This window comes from Bison bison, unplaced genomic scaffold (assembly GCF_000754665.1).
Source record: "Bison bison bison isolate TAMUID 2011002044 unplaced genomic scaffold, Bison_UMD1.0 scf7180017864518, whole genome shotgun sequence".
NCBI lineage: Eukaryota > Metazoa > Chordata > Mammalia > Artiodactyla > Bovidae > Bison > Bison bison.
Window position 1 is genome coordinate 2,134,865 of NW_011495071.1, and position 22,422 is coordinate 2,157,286.

A 22,422-nucleotide genomic window follows, 5' to 3' on the forward strand; every position below is an offset into this window, starting at 1 on the left:
AACGTCAACATTCTAGGAATCAGCAAACTAAAATGGACTGGAATGGGTGAATTTAACTCAGATGACCATTATATCTACTATTGTGGGCAGGAATCCCTCAGAAGAAATGGAGTAGCCATCATGGTCAACAAAAGAGTCCGAAATGCAGTACTTGGATGCAATCTCAAAAACGACAGAATGATCCCTGTTCGTTTCCAAGGCAAACCATTCAATATCACGGTAATCCAAGCCCATGCCTCAACCAGTAACGCTGAATAAGCTGAAGTTGGATGGTTCTATGAAGACCTACAAGACCTTTTAGAACTAACACCCAAAAAAAGATGTCCTTTTCATTATAGGGGACTGGAATGCAAAAGTAGGAAGTCAAGAAGCACCTGGAGTAACAGGCAAATTTGGTCTTGGAATACAGAATAAAGCAGGGCAAAAGCTAATAGAGTTTTGCTAAGAGAACACACTGGTCATAGCAAACACCCTCTTCCAACAACACAAGAGAAGACTCTACACATGGACATCACCAGATGGTCAACACCGAAATCAGATTGATTATATTCTTTGCAGCCAAAGATGGAGAAGCTCTATACAGTCAGCAAAAACAAGACCAGGAGCTGACTGTGGCTCAGATCATGAACTTCTTATTGCCAAATTCAGACTTAAATTGAAGAAAGCAGGGAAAACCATTAGACCATTCAGGTATGACCTAAATCAAATCCCTTGTGATTATACAGTGGATGTGAGAAATAGATTTAAGGGACTAGATCTGATAGAGAGTACCTGATGAACTATGGACAGGGGTTCATGACATTGTACAGGAGACAGGAATCAAGACCATCCCCATGGAAAAGAAATGCAAAAAAGCAAAATGGCTGTCTGGGGAGGGCTTACAAATAGCTGTGAGAAGAAGAGGAGAAAGGAGAAGCAAAGGAGAAAAGGAAAGATATAAGCATCTGAATGCAGAGTTCCAAAGAATAGCAAGGAGAGATAAGAAAGCCTTTCTCAGCGATCAATACAAAGAAATAGAGGAAAACAACAGAATAGGAAAGACTAGAGATCTCTTCAAGAAAATTAAAGATACCAAGGGAACATTTCATGCAAAGATGGGCTCGATAAAGGACAAAATGTTATGGACCTAACAGAAGCAGAAGATATTAAGAAGAAGTTGCAAATATACACAGAAGAACTGTACAAAAAAGATCTTCACGACCAAGATAATCATGATGGTGTGATCACGCACCTAGAGCCAGACATCCTGGAATGTGAAGTCAAGTGGGCCTTAGGAAGCATCACTATGAACAAAGCTAGTGGAGGTGATGGAATTCCAGTGGAGCTATTTCAAATCCTGGAAGATGATGCTGTGAAAGTGCTGCACTCAATATGCCAGCACATTTGGAAAACTCAGCAGTGGCTACAGGACTGGAAAAGGTCAGTTTTCATTCCAATCCCAAACAAAGTCAATGTCAAAAAATGCTCAAACTACCACACAATTGCACTCCTCTCACACACTAGTAAAGTCATGCTCAAAATTCTCCAAGCCAGGCTTCAGTAATAACGTGAACCATGAACTTCCGGATGTTCCAGCTGGTTTTAGAAAAGGCAGAGGAACCAGAGATCAAATTGCCAACATCCTCTGGATTATCAAAAAAGCAAGAGAGTTCCAGAAAAACACCTATTTCTGCTTTATTGACTATGCCAAAGCCTTTGACTGTGTGGATCACAATAAACTGTAGAAAATTCTGAAAGAGATGGGAATACCAGACCACCTGACCTGCCTCTTGAGAAACCTATATGCAGGGTAGGAAGCAACAGTTGGAACTGGACATGGAACAACAGACTGGTTCCAAATAGGAAAAGGAGTACATCAAGGCTGTGTATTGTCACCCTGCTTATTTAACTTCTATGCAGAATACATCATGAGAAACGCTGGGCTGGAAGAAGCACAAGCTGGAATCAAGATTGCCGGGAGAAATATCAATAACCTCAGATATGCAGATGACACAACCCTTAAGACAGAAAGTGAAGAGGAACTCAAAAGCCTCTTGATGAAAGTGAAAGAGGAGAGTGGAAAAGTTGGCTTAAAGCTCAACATTCAGAAAACGAAGATCATGCATCCGGTCCCATCACTTCATGGGAAATAGATGGGGGAACAGTGGAAACAGTGTCAGACTTTATTTTTTGGCTCCAAAATCACTGCAGATGGTGATTGCAGCCATGAAATTACAAGACGCTTACTCCTTGGAAGGAAAGTTATGACCAACCTAGACAGCATATTCAAAAGCAGAGACATTACTTTGCCAACAAAGGTCTGTCTAGTCAAGGCTACGGTTTTTCCAGTGGTCATGTATGCATGTGAGAGTTGGACTGTGAATAAAGCTGAGCGCCGAAGAATTGATGCTTTTGACCTGTGGTGTTGGAGAAGACTCTTGTGAATCCCTTGGACTGCATGGAGATCCAACCAGTCCATTCTGAAGGAGATCAGTCCTGGGTGTTCATTGGAAGCACTGACGCTAAAGCTGAAACTCCAGTACTTTGGCCACCTCATGTGAAGAGTTGACTCATTGGAAAAGACTCTGATGCTGGGAGGGATTAGGGGCAAGAGGAGAAGGGGACGACAGAGGATGAGATGGTTGGATGGCATCACTGACTCGATGGACGTGAGTCTGAGTGAACTCCGGGAGTTGGTGATGGACAGGGAGGCCTGGCATGCTGTGATTCATGGGTTCACAAAGAGTCGGACACGACTGAGTGACTGAATTGAACTGATCAATATGGACATCATATCAGTTCAGTTTCTCTGGAAAGCCCTAACATTATCAGAGTCTTATCAGAGTCCTATCAGAGTCCTTCTGATAAGTTTATCTGATGTCACATTGCTGATTCCATTGTCCTCCTGGATTTCTGAATCTTGTTGCTGCTCTGGCTTCTCTGCAGTGGTTTTATGCTTTCTGGTGAAGGCTCACCTATCTCTTCCAATACCTTCTCCCAATGTTGACAACCCAGACTGCTGGTCATCCTTGTCTGTGCAGATCCCCTCCAGATGCCAGTTCTGTCTGCTGGATTATGTCCCTTCTGATATCAACGGATGGGTCCATTGCCTTATACCTACCCATGCTCCACCCCAGTAGGGAGCTGAATTTCAGTCCCCAGCCATTTTGTGGTAAATGGGACACAAGTCCAGAGTCAGAGCATCACAGTCCCAGCCCAGAAATCACATTGACTAGCTGTGTGACTGGGGAAATCCACTGCACCACTCTGAACCTCAGTTTTCTCATTCATTTTCTGATTGTGTTTACAGAGGGTCTATCAGTTATCAGAAATGCAAAAGATAAAAAAGGCAAGGTCCTCACCCTCAAGGAGCTCATTCTAGCTGGAGAAACAGTCTTATAAATAAACAATTACAAAAATACAGGATAATTGCTAAGAAGGACATAGTCAAGATACTATAAAAATATGAAGAACAAAGCAATTAACTGTGCTAAGGGAGATCAAGGAAAAGTGAGGAGAGGAAGAAATGTTTGAGCAATCTTCAAGGATGTGTTGGTACTTACCAAATAATCTATAGCCTTCAAGGCAGAGAAAATAACATATTGTAAAGGTTCAGGGGTGAGAATTGCATGAGCGATGCCAGAAACTGAATACGACTTAGAATGACTCTAAGAGGGTTCAAGTGGTCAATGATGAGGTTAGAAAGTTCAGAGGAGTTAAATAATGATGAGCCTTTTATGTCTGACTAAGGTGGTTGCATTTTATCCTACAGACAATGAAAAACCGACAAGGACTTTTAAGCAGGAGAGTTGCCAGATTAGATTAGGACAACTCTGTGTATATAGGGCAACTCTGACCTGCATATAGAGGATGGGTTGGAGAGCCAGGAAGTGGAAGCGGGGAGGTCAAGGATATGGTGTTGCAACAGCTCAGGGCAGGCATAGAAGGTGCAGCAGGGCAGGAGGCAAAAGATTCGTAGAATGAAGAACTGGCAGAACTTGGTGATTAATTAGGTGTGGGATGATATGATATCACTCACATGTGGACTCTCAAATCTGACACAAATGAACACATCTACAAAAAGAAGCAGACTCACAGACACAGAGAACAGACTTGTGGTCAAGGGGGAGGGACAGGGAGTTTGGGCTTACAAGATGCAAGCTGTTACATATGGAATGGATAAGCAACAAGGCCCTACTGTACAGCACAGGGGAACTATATTCAATATCCTGGGATAAATCACAATGGAAAAGAACATTTTTTAAAAAAAGAATGTATATATACATACAGCTGAACCACTCTGCAGTATGCCAGAAATTAACACATTGTAAATCAAATATACTTCAATCACATAAATTAAATAAAAATAAAATGGAATAGATAACAAATGTGTGTTAAGTGAAGTCTAAAAAAGTTAGGTGTAGGATGCAGAGGAGAAGCAGAAGTTAGGTCACGCCCACAGATCGTGACTTGGATGCACTGATAGACACGCAAGGACTCTGAAGGGAAGACTGGATGCGGGAAGAGAATAACTGATTTCTATTTTGGACAAGCCATGTACGAGGTCTGGAGAAGGGAATGGCAACTCACTCCAGTATCCTTGCCTGGAGAATCCCATGGACAGAGGAGCCTGGCGGACTACAGTCCATGGGGTCGCAGAGTCGGATACAACTGAGCATGTGCACGCACACGCACGTACAAGGTGCCTAAGAGGCAGCCAGGTGAAGATGCCACCGCAGGAAGACACATTGCTTGGAGCTGAGAAGTCTGAGTTGATGACATACCTATGCGAGCAGCCGTAGAGGGTATGGCTGATGTCACAGAACCTGATGAGCTGTGCTGTGCTTAGTCGCTCAGTCGTGTCCCACTCTCAGCTGATAGGATCAGCCGAATAGAATGCGCAGAGAACAGAAGACACTGAAGGACAGAGCCATGGGGGAAGCTGCGTTTCCAGACCTGGTGAGAGAACCGACGCGAGACTGAGCAGGAGCTGTCAGGGAACGGGGAGAACCAGAAGAAGGGAGTCACTGAAGCCAGCGGAGGACAGTTTCCCAAAGGAGCTGCGAGCAACATCCAAGGGGCAAAGTACAAAATCAGACTGGCAAGTAATCATTGGTTTTGGCAATTGGAGGGTTATTGATGACTTTGCAATGAGCAGTTTCCAAGAATAATAAGTAAAAGATGGATTGTAGAAAGATGAAGGACAGGGAATCCAAGCTGCTTTTCAATATAGTTGGCAGTGTAAGGAAAATGCAAACTATGGAGGTGACTGGAGAACAACACATAGTAATGGGAGGCTTTGAAACTGGAAGAGATGTTAGGCCTGTGTGTGATGAGGGGATTGGCTGAGAAGATCCCCAGTTCCTTCCAAGTCTCTTGTCCTTTGATCTAATGACTAGATTTAAGCACCTAGGGAAGGTCTCCTGCTCCTGATGAATTTCCAATACAACAAAATACGAACTGGAAACATTATTTGTGGTGGTTTGCCATGCCTGCTCCTCTTTCCCTTCCCCAGACCAGGACATCCTGAAGAGCTCTGAGCACCAGTAGCACTTTGGAGAGTTTACTACATTGGAAAGGCTCCTAGACCGCCCAGAATTTTGTTTCCGTCCCACTAGCCTCCTTTGCAACATTTATAAACTCAGGTTCTTTGATCTCCAAGAGCCACCCAGAAAATGACTCAGAATTCATTTTAAGGTCCTAAAGGCAAGAGACACCGAATCAGAGCCAGAGGCAAAGCAAGAAGGAAAAGAGTCTGGATGAGAGAGGTGAAAGAGAAGGTTCCAGCACAAGTCATTTTCTTCTCTTTCAGGAGTTTACATCAGTTCAGTTCAGTCGTTCAGTTGTGTCCAACTCTTTGCGACCCCATGAATCACAGCACGCCAGGCCTCCCTGTCCATCACCAACTCCCAGAGTTCACTCAGACTCACATCCATTGAGTCGGTGATACCATCCAGCCATCTCATCCTCTGTCATCCCCTTTTCCTCCTGCCCCCAAGTTTACATCAAGTAAAGTAAATTACATTCAAGTCATCTCTGAAACTTTTCACCTTTGTTTGGTTTAATATTCTCCAGGGAAAACCAAGTTGACCATGAACAACAGCAAACTTAAGCACTCAATCTATTTTAATCCTTGAGCAACATATTTCTGAAATAATCTCTAGAAGGCGTTTCAGATTTTCAGGAGGAAGAATTGTATCTTCAGTGAATTACTGTTTATTGAGGCTTTAATAAATGTTTATTTTATTTATGTTTTTGCTGGCTGGCTGCTTTTTGCAGTCCATTAAAGTGAAGATTATTTTTGGAAGAGGAAAAGTACAGAGTCTAGTTTTCAGATTGGGTAGAAACCCAAGAAAAAACTTCCACATGATCAAGGTTTTAATCTCACCTGCTGAGGTGGTTTTTGCTACTTAATGATACATTTTGGTAATGGATGTGACACCAAAGGTCAGCCACAAATAGAGCTCAGAGCCAAGGGAATGAAAATCACTGATCAGACTCCCTTGCTGTATTAGGTAGCGGGAAGTTTCCAATCATCATTGGATTTGTGACACAGAGAATCAGGCAGTGATTCTAGAACCTGCTTCGTGGGGAGGAAAGCTGGGGGAGGCTCAGTCTGTGTTGTGTTTGCTTGTTTTTCTCTGTCCAGTCATGTGAAGAAAGTTGGCTGGCAGTTTTTTTCTTTATTATTGTTGTCCATGACACAATTGCCACATTATACTGGAGCCTTTTGAAAAGCCGGTGTACAGCTCAATTGCCCAATTCCCATTGTGCTTGAATGGAACGTGGGATAGGCTTTGCAAGCACAGGATTCTCTCCAGTGGCATGGGAGAGGGGTGGTGTCTTCAGAAATTTCAGAGAATATGCCAAAATCTGCCCAGGCAACAGAGAATTCCCAGGGGCTGTTGTACTGCCTTTATGCAAAGAATTAACCTCAGCTCTTGAAGACTCGGCTTTGAAATCACATAATGGTGATTGGAACCTGGGAAATAGTGGCCTGGGAAGTTCTGACACATTTCTGATCCCATAAAAAGGAAAATGAATATGTTTAGTCCAAAAATGAAGCTTCTTGGGGTTTTCCTGGCAGTCCAGTGGCTAAGACTGCGCCCTCCAACATAGGTGGTACTGGTTCAATCCCTGGTTGGGAAGCTAAAATCCCAAAAACATAAAACAGAAGCAATATTGTAACAAGTTCAATAAAGTCTTTAAAAATATCCACATCAAAAAAATCTTTAAAAAGAAAAATGAAGCTCCCGTTAGTCTGAATTTTGATGTTACAGACAGAACACAGGCTTCCAAGTCAAAAAGTACCTGTGACATAACCAGCCGTGTTATATAATCTCCACAGCCCAGCTTATTCATCTGATTTCCTTTAAGATTGACTGGTCACCAATGCACAGGGCTGGGGCCCCTGTTAGATTAATTCTTTGCTTCTAGAAAGTAAAGACTAAATCCATCATCTATCTCCCCAAACTGGACTCAACCATCAAAACTTACAAAGAGAGGGGACAGGCCAGATCTGGCTTAAGTGTGCCTGATCTCGAGGAAATGACAGATATGGAGCTAGAGAATATCAACAATTTGAGAAAAATGCTGTTAGAGAAGGGGATGGGCACCTACCCTGTGGGTGTCAGATAAGACTTCCTCCTCAGGAGCTTGTATCTGTAACCCAGGTGGACTCTCCTCATTTCTTTGCCTTTCTTGAAAGAGCAGAACTTCTGAGGACCCCTACATTCAAGTTCAGGAGGCTATTGCAGAAGCTCAGGGAGGAGATGGTGAAGACCTGAACCAGGGCAATAATTTTAGCAATGCCTTGGAGGGTAAGACTGGAAAGAACAGACCATGGTGATAAAATATGGGGAAAGCAGGAAACGAAGGGTATTAAGAATGATTACCATGCTTCTGACCAGGGTGGTTGAGCAATTATTCACTGAGGTAGGGAATTCAGGAGAGGCATGATTTTGAAGTAAGAGGATATGGTTTTCTTTGCTTGTGGGAAATAGAAGTGGAAGCATCCAGTAGCTAGTTGATTACGCCTGAGTCCTGAGGCTCTCCCTGAATTTTTAATAGAGATCCCTAACTGACCTGCCCTGTCCCCCTAAATTCATCCTCACTTAGCCCCCACAATGTCCTACTTAAAACACCCATCTGACTGCCTTGCTCCCCAGCTAAATGTCCTTCAATATTTTTCCATCTTCTACAGGATAAAACTGAATTCCTTAGCTTGGCATTAGAGGGTCTCCAAACCTAACCCCTGACAACCCACCCTGCCAGCCTTATCTGTGACTCTCCTTGCTTTCCACAAGATCCTTTATGAGAAGTTGGGGATTTGAGCACCCAGTACTAAGTCTGCATTCCTGAGGGACCGGGACTTTCAACAAATGCAGAAGAATGATGTTAAAAAGAGCAGATACAAATATATGTATGACTGATTCACTTTGCTATACAGCAGAAACTAGCACAACATTTGAAATCAACTGTGCATCAGTAAAAATGTTGAAAATTTTACAAATTTAACTAATTTAAAAATAATGCAAAATAGATCAACAGCAAGGACCTACTTTATAGAACCAAGAACTATTTTCAATATCTTGTAAAAGCTATAACAGAAGAGAATCTGAAAAAGAATGTAACTATATATATGTATGTTTTTAACTGAATTACTTTGCTGCATACTTTCACACAACATTATACATCAAAAATATGTCAGTTTAAAAAAAAACAACAGGAAAAAAATAAATAAATGTTTATCCTCCATGGTGGCAAAAACAGGACCTGAATATCAGCCCGGGAGTCATTAGCAAGATGGCAAACAGCAGCCCAGCAGTTCTTCAAACTGTTTTTCACAAGCAGGGCTCCTCCTCTACATGTCCTGAATCCTCAACATTTCCAGAGTTTGCAGCAGAAAGGAGAGTGTGGTCTCTTCTTTCCCACTCTGTTCTTCCTGTTAGCCATGAACCCCTGGCACCAGAGAAATGAAGACTAGCAACTCCGCCCACAAGCTCTAGGGACCCCATTAAACACAAACTGCCTAGTATTCACATCACTGCTCCTGAAAGGGGAAATGGATCGATTTTCCTCGGCTGGGGACCAGAAGCTGGCGGTTTCCTGCTGAAGTTTAGACCCATCAGACGTCTCTTCAGAAGAGGATTCGCTCTCTGAGAGGCTCCAGGCACTCACAGCAGATGTTTCAGTTGTCGAAGCAGCGGTGAGGGGGAAGCATCTCCTCAAAGTTGATAGGTCAAAGAAACAAAGAGAAGAGTTTTAAGAGAAGCTTTTACAGAAAGGAGGATCACTGACAACAGGCTCATTTCTAGTTGAGTAGACACAGTTGGGAAAAGAGAAAAGCTTCCAACTGCCTGTGGAATATTTTGTGTTCAGAGAGGGTTCACCTTCTGATTTGGTGGGTTGAGTGACCAGCAGTAGGTGAAAGGGAGTGATTTCAGGCCATCTCTCATGGTCCATGAAACTGTAAATCTTTCCCTTCTGGTGGAATGACACCAAAGAACCTCCACCTTTTCCATGTGTTCGACATTGAATGACTTCTAGTAACGAGAGGTGTGCCCTCCCCACCAATGGAAGGTCCACCCATGCTTGGTCTCCCCAAAGTGTCTGATGCAGTCTTGAAAGGTACCTCCGGCCCAGAGTTCAGCCCCACGAGAAACACTTCTGAATCAAACTATGACCTTACCTTTATTCCGAGGTCTGGTTTTGTCTCTCTGACCCACTGTCCCCAAACACCTCTATCACAAGCAGGATGTGATGTGGGATGAGCCTGATTTCTCTGCCTGCAAAGATTTTGGGGTTCATGGCCCAGGATTTATTTTCTTAAGGGGGGTCATGAAGTTTTTAAAATGTGTCTAAATTGCTGGGACAAATACATTCCTAAGAGTTTGATTAGAGTCTTGAGTGCACTGTGAGTGGCTGCTGCTACTGCTAAGTCACTTCAGTCATGTCCGACTCTGTGCGACCCCATAGACGGCAGCCCACCAGGCTCCCCTGTCCCTGGGATTCTCCAGGCAAGAACACTGGAGTGGGTTGCCGTTTCCTTCTCCAATGCATGAAAGTGAAAAGTGAAAGTGAAGTCGCTCAGTTGTGTCCGACTCCTAGCGACCCCATGGACTGCAGCCTACCAGGCTCCTCCATCCATGGGATTTTCCAGGCAAGAGTACTGGAGTGAGGTGCCATCGCCTTCTCTGCTGTGAGTGGCTACCAATCTTAAAGCCAGCAAGAGGAAGCAGCACAACCAGACACTCGGCCATTGGCTTTCACATCTGATCCAAATCCTGTTCTGCTCCCTGACGGTACCCCTTCTTTCTTATGTCTTCGTCTGCCTTCTCCTGGGCTCTTGTCAATGTGCAGAAGATTCCAGGCAGCAGGACTTCTGCTGCAGTGTATTGCTAGTGTCAGTACTGCCTGGCCATTAATTATCACTGAGAGTAAAAACATGGGCTCGGACCATTGGTAAAAAGTAATCATTTACCATCTGTTGTAGGCTCTCACGTGTAATTACTTAGCAGTGGACATAATTGTAAAGTAAAGGTAATGAGAGCAGACAAGTGAATGGCGGACATTACCAGCGATTTCATCCTTAGAACAGTTAATATACACTTTTTCTTTCGTTCTCTTCCTTCCTTTTCTTTCGTTCTCTTCCTTCCTTTTCTTTCTTTCTTCTTTCCTCCTTCCCATCCTCCCCCTTCTCTCTCTCCTCTCTTCTTCCTTCCCTTCTTTCTTTCCTCCCCTCCCCATCCCTCCTTTCTTCCCTTCTTTTTGTTTAACATAGCTGAAGTGCGCTAACCATGCATTCGTTTGCTCCAGCCCCCTCCTGGGTCAATCTTTTATGAGCCCATGGACTCCTTCTTCTAGGCTGCCTCAGCAATGCATCACATTCATCTCTACTGGGGCATTGCATTATCTTATAACAAACAATTTCTTTACATATCACATCCAGGTCTTCTACCCATCCTATCTACAGGTCTGCTTCCCAACTGGGTCATGAGTTCCTGAAGCAAAGGGGTTTTTGACTTTCCAATGTGTACAGTATAACACAATAATTTTGTTTTAATGGATCATGCACAAATGTCCTTCTCCTATTTAAAGTCAAACTACTAAAACCCAAACTATTTACCACAATGAAATATTTATTTTTTAAGATGATCATCAGTTTTGATGGGAAATGGCTCCTCATGAGCCAGAGTGCCTGAGTATGATTCCTGTCTGTAAACAGAAAGCCAAGAGTTAAGGCTCTGGGCAATAGACCAGTTTTGACATTCCTGTAAGTAGGTTTCCTGGCAAATCTCATTTTCCCCTCATTTGTTTTATATAGGGATGGCTATGTGGGTAAGCTCCTGGAGTTGATGATGGACAGGGAGGTCTGGCGTGGTGTGGTTCATGGGGTTACAAAGAGTCGGACATGACTGAGTGACTGAACTGAACTGAACTGAACTGATATAGGGGAAATGCCCCCCTCCACAATATAATCATTCATTCAAACATTCACTCATTGTTTCTTTATTGAGGATCTATTGAATATTATATAGCAGGTGCTATGAGAGGTACTAATAAACACACTCTTGGAAGTCCCTCTTCTAAATGACTGTGCTTACCAAAGGACATATGTTTAACTGTATGTAAATTATGATAAAATAGTTTAAATCTGACATCGCATGCATGTAAAAGGTACTAGGATTGCACAGAGGAGAGTGGTCCTGGCTCACCATGCAGGGAGCAAGCAAAGCTGCAAACTGGATTATGGGGTGGCAACCAGAGCTGGACGTGGACTCTGAGGCTAGAACCCATGGACTCTCTGTAAGCGGAACAGGTGAAGGTTGTTGATGCCATGCCTGAGACCAGACTGTACAGAGACTCAGTGTAAGGGCAAGTTCTAGGAATAGGAATCCAGAGAAAGAAATTAAGGCTTACTTGGGAGTGCTGCCTGGGAAATGGCCCCACATGCTTTTTGCCCAGAATATCCACGAACACTTTGAGTGACCATTAAGAAGAGCTGAGAGAAGGTTCTCAAAGGTGTGGTTTGCAGAATATTTTGAGTCACATCAGCCTTACCTCCCATTTATCCGTTACCCTCCCTTCCTTACTAAGGCACTGGTGGTGAGCATTGTTGTACGAGAATAAAACTTACCCCTAGTACCCGGTCCCTCCAGCTTTCCTAACCATCCAAGTCAAGAAAAGCATCAGAATTTACAGTCTCTCTCTTGTGGTCTTGCCAAGGCTTTCTAGAAGGCTGTTTGATATTCCCTCCTGAGTTTAGTGTGCCATGTTTTCCTCTGCATATTAAAGGATGAAAATCGAGGTGATGGACACGTTCCCTCAGTACCAGAGTCAGCTGCCAAGTTTCTCTGGCTGACTTTATTTCCTCCTACAACACTTCATTGCCAGCCTGGTCTTTACAGGGAGGACGTAAGGCAGTACATATGTTTCTCTCGTCTTCTTGTCTTCTAGGGAACTGCCTGGGACGTGACCAGGAAAAAAAGAAAGCAGAAGTCACACACAAGTGGGTCCGAAGTACTGTTGATATTACAAGAGTTTAATGTTATGCAGAACTCAGAGAACAAATTATGTTTTATATTTAATGGCAGCAGGAGACTCTATGCTTAATGGGATTTTTAATATAGTTTGACCTAGTACTGTCAAGAGAAAAACTATATTTTGTTCACACCTTACATTCAGGACATGATTTCTGCAGATAAATAATTTGTAATGCAGTTTCTGTTTCTAAGACAGTGCTTCACACATCTGTTTTATGTTTCATTAATGGGACAATAAATGAAACCATCAACCATTCTGCTTCTCTATATTAATTCAACGTATAAGAAAAATGTGTGATGACTCTAGATAGTAAGGCCGATTATAGTGTCAGGGAAATCTACTAGTTTACTTATGGATCTTCAAAGGCTGCCAAAGCACAAATCACCGTGCTGGCAAATAGTGATCCAATTTACTGTTTAAATCAGGAATGAGTGCCATAGTCTAATCCACAGCGGAGCAGTTTAGAACCCATTGAATACTAACTTAGCATAATCTCCAGTACCCAACTGATGATTCCAATTGATAAGTCAATTGGAATAAAAAGCATCTGAAGGAGAAAAGCATTGTAAAGGAGGCAATTGATAAGGCTTCCCAACCTTCTTAAAAACGAGGCAGTCTTGAGTTGGGCCAAACACGTAGACTGTTTTTCTCTGTAGTGATGAATATGGAGGAGAGAGTACTTTAATCTCTCATATTAGACCAGTATCACAAAGGGGCTAGGTGGATGAGGCCAGCTGATGAGTTGCAAAGGAAGTCAATGGTTATGCAAGCCTCTATTTTCTCAAAGTAATTTTTATTGGAATATAGTTGCTTTACAATGTGTGTTAGTTTTTGCATTGTAGCAAAGTGAATGTGTATATATACGTATATCTCCTCTTTTTTGGATTTCCTTCCCATTTGGGTCACCACAGAGCACTGAGTAGAGTTCCCTGAGCTACACAGTGGATTCTCATCAGTTATCTATTTTATCCACAGTATGTATATGTCAATCTCAATTCATCCCACTCCTCCATTTCTCCTCTTGGTGCCCATACATTGTTCTCAATAGCCAAGATATGGAATCAACCTAAATCTCCCTCAATAGAGGAATAGATAAAGATGTGATATGTATATACAATGGAATATCTCAGCCATAAAAAGGAATGTAATTGGATCATTTGTAGAGATGTGGATGGGCCTCAAAAGTGGCATACAGAGTGAAGTCAGAAAGATGAAACACAAATATCATATATTAATGTATATATATGAATCTAGAAAAATGGTATAGATAATTTTACTTGCAAAACAGAAATAGACACAGACTTCAAAAGCAAACCTGAATTTGGTACAGGCTAATACATTATCCTTCATGACCCTCAGAGCAGTGATGCCTCTGAGGTGCTCTGTAGATCATCTCTTCTGCATCCACGTTCCCACAACAGTAATATGCTTGTCTTAGGAAGGTCCCATCCCTTCATTTGGTTTTCCTTCTAATCAAAACATATTTATAGAGGAGTTGGCTAAAGTTATGGAATCATCCACCCTCTGCTCTGGGAGAGCTGCCTACAAAACAGCCCATCACACTGTGCCTCCTCAGCCTCCTCCCCTAACTCAAGGTCACAGGTCAGGGCTCACACACCCCAACATCCCCCAGGGAGCTTCTCTGCAGCAGGGGAGGGAGAGTTGACACTGCAGCCCCAGGAGGTCACTCAGACCTGATTTTCCAGGCGCAAAAGAGACTTGACCACTGCTGTCCCCAAATCTCCAGAAACTGCTTTTCTTGTACTTTCAACCCTGTCACTGCAGCTTTGATGTGTCCAGCGCTCTGTCATCAGCCTTGTCAAGAGAGGAGAAGGGCCCCCACAAAGAAGATCGGAATGTGGGTCTTAGATTTACAGAAATTACACCTAGTGGGGGAGATAAAGTAGTCATGGATAGAAGCATAACACAAGTGCTCAGGTCCACTTGAGAGTCTGTGTTCTAGAAATTCCAAGCAAGAAGCAGTGAATTTCCTGCTGTGCACATCGCAAAGGTCCAACGGAGAAAGAGGTATGAACTGGGCAGGAAGAACCAGTCATCTCGGTGGAAGGAAAGTCTAGAAAAGTGTCAGAAACAAGAAGGTTCAGGGAATAGTGAACAGATTGGTTTCTTTACTGTGAAGGGCATAAAAGGAAGTTGAGGGGAACTGTGTGAACCGTGGCCCAGAGGACCTTAAATGTCAGGCGGGGAGGTTGTACCTATTCTGTCAGCTGCTGGAAGCTGGTGGGGAATTTTGGGAAAGGTAATATGTTTCCAGAAGTCATTCTGACTGAGGAAACTGGTTTTTCACTCATGATGTAGCTCTAAATCATGAAAAATATCCCATTTAATTTGTCCCTGCTGTTGCAAATGCCAATACTCCTTTTAAGCTTGCAAAAAACCAAAGCTACTCTGCAGTGAGCTCTTGGCTGGTTTAAGTTTCTCCTTTCTTCTTTCGCAGAAATGCTGATTTTGCCTAGCTCATAGGTCTAAAAGGACATAGGCCCAGCAGGTGGAAGGCTAAGCCATATTTGGGAGTGTAGAGCCTTTGGGGAAATTAGAGCTTGATAGTAGATATTAAGGATTGTTGTGTAACAAGCACGATGAAATATTCATCCCATTCATAAGATTTGGAATAATAAAGTAAAAATGCCCCAGGGACAACCTGCAACGGTAGAGAAATGTTAATGGCATCTTCCAATCTCAGAACTCACTCTGCAGTCTTAAAACAGAACACACTAAAGGTGACAATGATCTCGTAAAAAAAGTTAAAAAGAAAAGGACATACATTATTTCGATACCTGATAACAAAGCCCCAGCTATTACTGGGAGAGAAGGTCATCGCCTGGGTCAGGCCATGGATTTCAGAACACTTGGGAGAAAGATGAAGAGAGCTATCCCTCCCCTAGATCAGGTGAGAAGAAAGGAAATTATATTTTCCTTCTTAGATTTCTCTTTTCCTTCACTGGTTGGGAATGCCTTAATCCAGCATTTCAATTTCCTTGTCTCTGTTGAGGTTATTCAAGCCTTCATTTTTTGCCAAAGTTTCCTTTTCTTTATCCTATCCTTTTTCTCCTGTTAGTCTCCATGTTTGTCCACTGGGTGCCCCAAACCATAGTGGTCTGTAGGTATAAAAGATAACCCATTAACCCTAATTGTTTAAGACTTTCTGTTCCCTTGGGCCTCCAGACCTCCTGAGAAGGCCTCCAGGTACATCGAAGCATTGTCATGGGCATGTGCTCATGCATCTCTCTGTCACCCTCATCACCCATGATGCCCAGCCCCACTGTCAGTGTCCTGGGCACAGGCAATAGCTCCAGGAAGTCATGCCATTGCAAGGGCTAATCCAACTCTTCTTAAGAATGAAAATATTCAAGCCAAAAGTGCTGCCTTTAAATGATTCCCAGCCTCTAGTCCTCAGGTCCCAGAGAGGTACCGGGTAACATATCAATGTGGAAACCATGGCCTTCCATGACTTCATGCCTCCTTTTTCCATTGGGCCTAAAATAGCATTGTTGTTGTTGTTCAGTCGCTAAGTCATGTCCAACTCTTTGTGACCCCATGGATTGTAGCATGCCAGGCCTCCCTGTCCCCTACTCTCTCCAGGAGTTTGCCAAAGTTCATGTCCATTCAATCGGTGATGCCATCCAACCAGCTTATCCTCTGTCATCCCCTTCTCCTTCTGCCTTCAATCTTTCCCAGCCTCAGGGACTTTTCCAATGAGTCCGCTCTTCCCATCAGGTGGCCAAAGTATTGGAGCTTCAGCTTAAGCATCAATCCTTTCAATGAGTATTCAGGGTTGATTTCCTTTTGGACTGACTGGTTTGATCTCTTTGCTGTCCAAAGGACTCTCAAGAGGCTTCTCCAGCACCACAGTTCAAAAGCAAGTGAAAATAGCATTCAGTTCAGTTCAGTTCAGTCACTCAGTCATGTCCGACTCTTTGTGACCCCATGAACCGCAGCACGCCAGGCCTCCCTGTCCATCACCAACTCCCGGAGTCCACCCTAACCCATGTCCATCGAGTCGGTGATGCCATCCAACCATCTCATCCTCTGTCGTCCCCTTCTCCTCCTGCCCTCAATCTTTCCCAGCATCAGGGTCTTTTCAAATGTGTCAGCTCTTCGCATCAGTTCAGTTCAGTTCAATCGCTCAGTCATGTCCAACTCTTTGCCACCCCATGAATCACAGCACTCCAGGCCTCCCTGTCCATCACCAACTCCCGGAGTTCACTCAGACTCACATCCAGCGAGTCGGAGATGCCATCCAGCCATCTCATCCTCTGTCATCCCCTTCTCTTCCTACCCTCAATCCCTCCCAGCATCAGGGTCTTTTCCAATGAGTCAACTCTTCGTATGAGGTGGCCAAAGTATTGGAGTTTCAGCTTTAGCATTATTCCTTCCAATGAACACCCAGGACTGATCTCCTTTAGGATGGGTTGTTCTTCGGTGCTCAGCTTTCTTCATAGTCCAACTCTCACTGCTGCTGCTGCTGCTGTTGCTACAGTCGTGACCTTTGTGACCCCATAGAGGCAGCCCACCAGGCTCCCCCATCCCTGGGATTCTCCAGGTGAGAACACTAGAGTGGGTTGCCATTTCCTTCTCCAGTGCATGAAAGTGAAAAGTGAAAGTGACGTCGCTCAGTCGTGCCTGACTCTTAGCGATGCCATGGACTGAAGCCTACCAGGCTCCTTCGTCCATGGGATTTTTCCAGGCAAGAGTACCGGAGTGGGGTGCCATTGCCTTCTCCCCAACTCTCACTGCTTATGCCCAAGTCACAAGATTTTCCTTTAACTTCTGTCTCTTATGAAATAGAATGTGCGATGGATGTCATCCTATCCAACACCCAGCATTGTTGCCTGTCTATTGTCTCCCTGTCTTATAGCTTAAAAATATTGAATGTCAAATACATGAAAAGTTAAAATAGAATACACATACTATTTTCTTCCTCCATCTACCAAATCACAAATGCTCTTGTACATATCAGCTCATGCAAATAACTGAGACCCATAAACCTTCTAGTCCAGCGCCCCACCTGCTCCATGGTAAACAGCTCCCCTCCCACCTTGTCATAACACTGGTTTTACATAGTCATTTATAGCTTGAAATCAGTTTTCACAATTGGCAGTCCTCTGGTGTCAACTGTTGAAATCTGTTTGCCAAAATACTGCCTCATACGAGGCTCCAATTTGTTGTTGAATTGCTGCTCTTTGTCGTGAAAGGACAGTTTACCATTTTGGGCCAAGAACTGGATTTATAAGTGTTTATATAGCAATTTGCAAAATAACACTTTAAGATGACTTCCTCGTATATGCTGTTAGGACAATATTTGCCTCCCGCAGAATGATGAATCGGAAAAAGCATGAACTTTGGTGTCATACAGACATGGGTTTGAATACCAGCTCTGGCATTTATACTGTCTGTGAAAATTCTAACTTCTCTGAGTCTCAGTTGTGAATACAGTCAATAAAATATTGTCACAAGGATTCAATTAGATAACATATGTAAGGCTCTCAGAGTAAAGGGACTCAACAAATGGCAGCTACCATTATTTATACTATTATTAAAATAAACTGCATTATCTATGGCTGCAGAAGAAAACATTTCTAAATACTTGGGACAAACCAGGGATGTTATATGTATGGCATACATGTTACCTTTCTCTGGTTCCACACACACAGCAGACATCATTCATCAATAACCATACTCTTTTCCAGTGAGGCAAACCTTGGCCTCAGAATCCTCATACTGCTTTTTACTTAGTAAATAAAAATATTGGATGCATGGTTACATTGAACTTGAAACAAACAATGAGTAATGCTTTGTTCCTTGGACAGCAAGAAGATGAAACTAGTCAATCCTTAAGGAAATCCACTCTGAATATTCAGTGGAATGACTCATGCTGAAGCTGAAACTCCAATAATTTGGCTACCTGATGCAAAGAGTGGACTCATTGGAAAACACCCTGATGCCGGGAAAGACTGAGGGCAGGAGGAGAAGGGGGCGACAGAGGAGGAGATGGTTGGATGGCATCATCGACTCTATGGACATGAGTTTCAGCAAATTCTGGGAGACAGAGAAATGACAGGGAAGGCTGGTGTGCTGCATGCAGTCTGTAGGAACAACAGTGTTTGGGTACATGTGTGTCCCATGTAATATATGGGTCATATATGTATGGGCTTCCCTGGTGGCTCAGATAGTAAAGAATCTCCCTGCAATGGAAGAGACCTGGGTTTGATCCCTGCATTGGGAAGATCCCCTTTAGAAGGGAATGGCAACCCACTCCAGTACTCTTGCCTGGAGAATCCCATGGACAGAAGAGCCTGGTGGGCTACAGTCCATGGGGTCACAGAGTCAGACATGACTGAGTGACTAATACTTTCACACTTTTCATATATATATATACAACTAAAAATATTCATTATCTGAAACTCAAATGTAGCTGGAAATCCTGTATTTTGTCTGGCAATTCTTGTGGTTTGCAAATGAGTTGAAATTGACTTTCCATCCCTGACGTCTGTATTAAGCATGACTTTGGGCTATCAAACGATTAAATCTCAATTCTAACTAGTTTCAGGAATAAAAGGTAATTAATTAGCATACACAGCTGAGAACCGCAGGAGAGGGTCTAGCATTAGGCACCGTGGGCTTCTTTTGCAGCCCGCCTCTCTCCACCTGACAGATAAAAAGGCTCCCCCACCAGCAGCAGATTTATTTAATCCCAGCTTAACAACCACAACATTTCTTTTTCTCCAAGTTCTGTTTGTCAACCCAAATAGTTCTGAGTGCTCAGCTTAGGCCTTGCTCTCACTTCTACAACTGATGCCACACAGAGGGGCATGATCATGGGTCACAGGTCATGGACCAGATCACAGGTCTATGCCTATAACTTAATGTGTGTCTTTCACCAGGGTCTTGCAGCATGGGAGAAGTACCATTCCCAAAAGAAGCAGGGTGCCATAACAACAACATCGTGGGTCCATTTCCATTCTGAAATGTCTGTTTTTATAGAATTAGAGAAAGGCTTCACTATGCAGGAAGTCCAGAATCTGCAAGTGAGAGACAAATATGTAATAGACTCTAGTAAACCCAAGTAACAAGGGGACGTTTGAAGACAAAAAAAACAAAAACAAAAACATAGTGACCCGACACAAGCAAATATGTCATTCTAGAAAGATGCAGAGAGAAAGGGCAAATGTGCGAGTGATTGACAGGGACAGTAAGAATTGCTGGTAAGTGCTCCTTAGGGAAGCATTTTTGACTCTGAATTGGTTTTCAAACAGTTTTGAAGCACGGAAAAATCCTATGTCTTCCTCATGCCTTTGAAGCGCCTGTCTGTCAGAAACCAAAGGGCTGACTGCAAGAGCTGCTTAAAAAGTAACCCTCCTGCCAGTGTTTGGAGCTGTGTGCTGCAGACAGCAAAAGCAAAGGCCAGACAATTGATGCTGGCAAGGTTTGCTTCCCAGCTCCACCACCTGCTGCCTGATGCACTTGGGCACGTTACCTATAAGACAGGCCCAGCACTCCTGCAGAGGTGAACTGCCCTTGAGACAGGGTCCATCCTCAAGACAGGGATGCTGTGAGCAACACGGTCCATGAGTGGAAAAAATACCTACCCTGCCTACAGCTCCCTGTGCACAGCAGGCAGCTGTAGGCAGGGTAGGTAACACAAACTGAAAAGACCACCCTTTAAGAAATTAACTCACCCCATCTCCATCCCCAACACCATGTGGGATTCTAGGATTCTGTGGGACACTTTCTATATACATTGTCTATAACAAAAGGTCTCTAAGAGGGGATTATCCACAATGCTATGGGGGAAACAGAGAAGAGATGGGGGAAGAGAAGAGATGGGGAAGAGGTCAGCCTTGAGGAGCTTGGATATGTGCTCACCAAAAGAAGATGACAGCTCAGTGTGACTCTAAAGGATCAGGATGAGTCCACCAAACAGAATAGAGAGGCGAAAGCAATCACAGAAGCATGAATATGCACGGGGACACCTCCAAACCTCTTTTGACTCTCAAACCTCACATGCTTATCTGCTATGTACTCAAAGGCTCCTAGTTCTGTTGTGAAAGAGGAAAATATGTAAATAATTGTATGCATTTATTTTTTTTATCTAAAGGGGGGCTTCCCTGGTGGCATTAGTCATAAAGAACCTGCCTGCCAATGCAGGAGACTCAGGAGGCACTGGTTTGATTGCTGGGTTGGGAAGATCCACTGGAGGGGAGTATGGCAACCCACTCCAGTATTTGTGCCTGGAGAATCCCACAGACAGAGGAATATGATGGGCTACAGTCCATAGAGTCACAAAGAATCGAACACGACTGAACTGACTTAGCATGCATGCACGAAGACTAAAGGGATCCATGGGGAGTGATAGGAGACAACCAGAGGAGTAAAGGGACATGGACTGCAAAGCCTTCTATGCTGCACAATGCATGTGAAATTTTTAGGATAAACAAAGGGGAATTGAGAAAACTTTTCAAGTAGAGGCTTTCAAGTAGAAAACTTTTCAAGATACTGTTGAAAACTTTTCAACAGTATCATATGTTAATATGTTAAATTAACATATGTTAAATCTAAGTTACTTGGTAATAATAACACCCATACCTGTGTAGGAAGCTTCTGAAACATCTCCTAAAAATCCCTACTTCCTGGTGTCTGCACCTTATATGACCCTTTCCCCTTGAATGTGACCTAGACCTAATGACTTGCTTCTAATGAATAGAAGATGGCAATATGATGAAATTTTATTCCAGAAATTAGGTTACAAAAAACTGTTCTCTGTCTTGCTGGCTCTCTCTTGCCCTCTTGCTTGCTCACTCTTGTTGGAAGCCAGCTGCCCTGTTGTGAGAGTGAGCTTAAAAGCTGATCGTCTTTCAGTCAAGCCTCTGGATGAGACTGCAGCCCGGTTGACACCTTTATCATAGGCTTCTCAGGGACTCTGAGGCAGAGGCACATAACCTAGTTGTGCCCAGATTAAGTTGGGGTAATCTGTCCCATGGCAACATACAACTAATATGATAGCTAACATTCAGTGAGCTCACTCTCCCTCCAGGCACTTTATTAACACACGCATTAATGATCTCATCTTTAGGAGGAACATCAGGAGGTAGGATCATGATCCCATTTTACAGGTGAGCATCCTGAGGCTTAGTCAGGATTTAGACAGGATAAGAAACTTATCCAGGGTCACATGGGTACTGAGTAGTTAAGCTAGGATTCTAATTTTAATGTTTCTTACCCTAGAATGTTAATTCTGACCACAACACTGTATGTTGTCTTGAATGCAGCAGAGTCCTATGGAGGTGGGGAGACTGAGGAAGTGGGAAGGGGGATGAAGGCAGCATGGGCTTCTAGAAAACCCCTCATTAAGTCTACAGAAAATTGGAGGAAAGTAACTAAGAGCTGATAATTTTATTTCACCTTTAAAGGCTATTAAGCACAACATACTGTAATGGAATTAGTGACCTTATTAAAACATTTACTCACACTTTACTACTTGATAAAATTATGAGTTAATAAATCTTTTTACACCTACAAATGATACAACAAACCATTCATCTGAAGGAGAATCATCTGATTACTTCACTGCCAGATGCCCCTCATGCCAGCTCCACCTACCCACCCATTCCTCTGGCCCACCCCACATCTGCTCCTCTGGTGGTGTGCTGGGAATGACCTCCTTAGCCAAAAATAACTTCACTGTTGCCTCAGGAGAATAGTAGCTTGGATAGGAGTACAGAGATCAACACCCAGGACTGATCTCCTTGAGAATGGACTGGTTGGATCTCCTTGCAGTCCAAGGGACTCTCGAGAGTCTTCTCCAAAACCACAGGTCAAAAGCATCAATTCTTTGGCGCTCAGCTTTCTTCACAGTCCAACTCTCACATCCATACA